The sequence below is a fragment of the Octopus bimaculoides genome, chromosome 3, assembly GCF_001194135.2.
Source record: "Octopus bimaculoides isolate UCB-OBI-ISO-001 chromosome 3, ASM119413v2, whole genome shotgun sequence".
Taxonomy (NCBI): Eukaryota; Metazoa; Mollusca; class Cephalopoda; order Octopoda; family Octopodidae; genus Octopus; species Octopus bimaculoides.
This window is the reverse complement of record NC_068983.1, coordinates 76,958,466-76,963,471: the sequence shown is the minus strand read 5'-3', so window position 1 is coordinate 76,963,471 and position 5,006 is coordinate 76,958,466.

Sequence of the window (5,006 nt, the reverse complement as noted above, 5' to 3'; positions counted from 1 at the left end):
ATATATATATGAAGAAAAGGAACAAAAATGTATTAGGTTATAGCAGTACGTACGTTTCGTATAAACTTCATTTATTTATGTAGTGAGAACACCAGATAAGATGAGCAATGACAATGTACTCCACAGCTGCATTATGCATGACCTTGACCAATAGCTAAGGCTTGGTGATGAGAGCAGAGTGTTTGGATGTTATTTCTTACCCATACCCTACACAAAGTAATCAGAATAATTTGGAGGGCATAAATTGGGGCCAGTGCAGTCGTAGAAATTTTCCCATCCACACTTCTCACTTTCTCCGGAGGCGCAGCATGGAGACATATACTGCTGCTACTCATATGGACTTCAAGTAGCAAACAACTCCAGCCAGGATTTGATCAGAGTCTCCACCAGCTTCACATTGCCATCCGATTTAAGCCTGAAACTTTGTTTAAAGATGTGAGGAACCGTGACGACACCCACACTGGAGAAACCACCTCAATGACTGGGGTATATCATATGGATTGTAATCAAGCTACCTCTTATTCTAGATATAGTGCAATGGTCGTAACAGAGGTTCTTATTATCCGAGAAGTACTAAGTAATCTCTGGTTGAATAAGATGCTCAAATTTGGCCTTCGTTAAGCGGTTCTCCTTGACAATGCTTGTCCCTTACTCCTCTTGTACAATAGTTTTTAATTCTTCATTCAAGACCAGTTTCTTACTGGCGACTCTACCACCCATCTTTCTGACCAAAGCTCAGATTCTCATGCTCGATCCCAGTGTGCTGCAGTTGTTGGTCAGGGTTTTGTAGTCTCCATTGGAGGTCTCCCTGTTACGTTTTTCAACCTTTTCAATGTCTACAGAGCATTCAGCAGCTGTAATGATATTGGCGGTTTGATAACCGGCCCAAAACATCATGATACAAGTAACTATTTTTCAATATTCAGAAAGTTTCCAATCTACCTTGTCAGCTAATAACTTTTTCAACAATCGATTCGATCGTTATGCTCTTCAATGCCATTGACTATTCACAAATGCATCGAACGGTTCATGACAAAATGAGACGTAGAATACGCAAACTGATCCCGAACACTCTGTAACTGGAGGATTATGGTAGGCAATATTTACATTAAACATACGATGTGAAAATTCACCACATATAAATCTTATGGACTACTGCCTTTGGTGCGTTGTGTGACAAGAAATCTAAGTGGTATCCTAAACTTACAACCAGCTCAGTACTTTTGAAACGAATATAAATACCTCTTGATATATGCCACGTGACTTTGATTTGTCCTTTTTCACTGTTGCCATATTTCACCGAAATAACAGAATGCATTTGCCATATTTATTTCTACATCTGCCGTATCTGAAGATGTGCGTAGTATTGTTTAACCGCGCTGTTATCTAATTCTCTCTCATTTTGTGTGAACGGTGACTGAGAAAATGTATTATCAAAAGAATTTGTTATCAACAATTTTCTGGAAATTGTGTCCTCAAGACCATAATTTTTAGTAAGTCATTTTCTTATCACAGAAACATTAGTGATCATTTACTGCTCTTTTACGAGATATGGGTCAGCTTAGAGAATCCCCTAAATTGTTCAGTTCATCAACAGGTTTACATCGTAGTATGACTTTTAATTTAATCACAAGAACAATTGTCGAGAGAACAGTTTTTGTCCATAATTTTGACAATTGTAGGGTATTTTACCGTATCAACCTAAAAAGAGGAACTGCATGAATTTCATGATGCTGTTCTGGTTTCAAGAAGATATGCACAGCTAACGTGTGCATGATTTGAAATCAGAGTATATAGATACAAAACAAACAAACCTAACTATATTTCCGGCACAGTAGCCCTTGTATTAAACTCACTTCCATTTGTCTGTATTGCACAATGTAACTATTGGCATCGCTTCAAATTGCCAAGACTTCATTTAGTTATAAGTATAATTTTGCCTGTGGGAAAGATGTTTGCAATACATTCTTTTCCTGACAAGTATTTGGTTTTTATATCTGCATAGTAGCAACAAACCCAGTCATAAAAAGCAATTTAGTTTGTAGTGGAGTTTTCTGAAAGGATTAAAGTAACAATTCATCTCTTCCCAACAGAAGCCTAACAGATAATTTATTTTGCATACTAGTAATGTGGTAACATCTGGTTTCATTCAATATCCTCCTGTTCTCCTTATTTCATTTGTATTTTTCATCCGTTTGTATTCCTGATAATGGTTCGTACAAGTTAGCTATTACTAATCGTTGTTTTCGGTCCACTTATTCCGTTTATACTAGAAATGTTGTGTTTCACCTTGCTACAGTGTACGTTTGATGCCTTTGTTGAATTTCTCTTAACACTATTTTTACTCCTATTTTTCTTTACTTTTATTGGGTGTGTTTTATTGCTCTTCTTCTTCTTAATATTAACATTATTAGTAGTAGAGCTAATAGTAATACGTACGTTAGTAGTTGCATCAGCAGTAGCAAAGTTAACGGTCTTATTTATCTTGTATTCCTTTATTTTATTTTATGGTTTTGGTAAAGTTTAGATGTCAGTGAGATATAGATTTGTTTATTCATGATGGCTGATTTGACATGTTACCGATAACTGGGGAGAGACGCTGTTGTTATCCTCAGTCAGCAGAGGGAATTATAGAGAAAATCCAATAAGAATGATGAGGATGATAACAATGAAAATCGCAACTATGACGCCGATGATAATGATGAAGTTCATGATGATTTTCTTGTTTCCCGTGAAAATATTATTTATCCATTCTACACATATTTCTCTTTCGCATTTTCATTCATTTTCACATTTATTGCGTCTTTTCATGCACCATTGAACAAGTCTGTAAATTCAAGCCTTAACATATTTAGATATGTTATTGGGGAACGTATTTTCCATCCAGTTGCTTTATCTAACACCAACCACGCAACTGTGAAATAAATTAGAGATGCCTATTTTCTGGCTTCGTAAACTGACGTAATAAATAATTATTTTCCCTATTGTCTCTACTCTTACGTAAGGGTATACGTGTAGGCGATACTCTCTTCGGTTATCGTGTAAGTGTTTGTGTATGTTTGTGCGTGATGAGTTGTTCAGTGTGTAGCATAGTAAACTGACTATAGTAAACTGACTGGCAAACAATATATTACTGGTACTTATTTGTACTATTATGTATAGGAAAATAACGGAAATAAACCAAATAAGACATAAAGCATACTGATATATCTCTAACAGCATGATTATATTCGCCATCCATATGCGTTCTATACGAATTTTTGTGTCTATATAAATCTCCGGGTGTTTAAATTTTGAAGTACCCGGGGAATCTTCAGAATAATTTTCCAGTTGCGTAATATGAATTGCGTAAGTATGTATGCATGCATATCATTTAAACTCAGGTGAACATATTATCTTTATTCTATACTTATTGGACTATTATGCATTACACGGCATATTGCTCTGCTAAAGTTATCACTGTTCAATATTAGAACCTAATTCATATTGTTGTTTCATTTAAGAAAGATGTTATGTTTTTGTTTGCGAGCTTATGTTATTGCTAGTGCTATCTGTCATCAATGCAGTGCTAATTGCACAGATATAGAATGAAATTCACTACTGTGGCTAGCTTTTGTTTCAACGGCTGTGTTGTCCACTACTTCACAAATCTGATTGATTGGATTGTTCTGGTGATGCTTAATAAACCAAGATATATTTTGTTTATAATTCACAAACAATGAACATGTTTCTTCCCTAACCATGTAAATAAAGTAGAGAATGTAGTTCTCTATATTCACCTGAATTGAATGTTATTTTATATACTGATGACTACTTCTGGGATATTTCGTCATATTTAATACCGCCATAGATAACATATCATATTGCATATTTAATTCATAACACGAATGTTTAGTGTTACTTTCCATGTTTTCTCTGTGGGTGCCATGTAAGTTTAATTATTTGCTATAATCTTACGGATATTATACTTTTATCTACGTAGCGATAAATACATGTTCTGTATTATAAAGTCAGATTCTCATATTGCTTTCTAAATTACGAGCCAGGTCTGAAAATTATGGAAGGAGATCGTCAATAGTATCGACCTCAAGATTTGACTGTTTATTTTATCGATTATATAAGGGAGAAATAACAAGCCGGCAGTAGCGGGATTTGATCTCTAATATAAATCGCCGAAGTAAATGCCTCAAAACATTTTGTTCGACGATCTATTAATTTTCTTAAACTACAAATAACATTGTATATTAATCTCTTTTCTGTCTCGCAAAGTAGTGTGTCACCAGTTTTCTTTAACTAGATTCAACAAGAAATGAACACAATTTGAATCTACGCATAGATAATAAGTACAAGCGAGGTAACTGATTTTAGAAAAAGAAAGACACAAGAAACATATTCAGAGAGGAATTATTAAATTAAATATTACATCCTAAACTGCTAACTCTTTGATGTTCCTTCGTGATTATATCCTTGAGCATGTTTTCATTTGTGTTTATTATTACAGAAATTATAGAATGGAATTTGTTTTTAAATGTTTCAATTCAATATCTATTTAAATAGTCTATTACAATATAAATATATTTTGTAATACGCGTATTTTCCTTTATTTCGATTATATTTTACTATGGCTTTCAATGCATTTTAGTAAAATAAACATATTCGCCTTCAGCACTAAATTATTCACTCACAAATGTTTGTCATGCATGTATTCATAGAAGATAGTTATATGGATATGCTTTCTGTTTGATTATTTCTGTTCGTAATACATTAGTATTGTTTTTTGAAGCCCAGTTCTTTTGGGAATATTGCAGCCGCTTTATAAGAAAATGAAACTTTTTCACTTATTCCTAAACTAGCTAAAAACAGTTTTTCTGCTGTCTATTGAAGTTTATACTTCATGGAGGTCCAAATATTCTTAAATGCTTTGCAGTAAAAGCTTTCAATGCATTTCCCTTGTACAAGTTTGTTGGTGTCACTGCTTCGTTTCTTCATATATATATATATATATA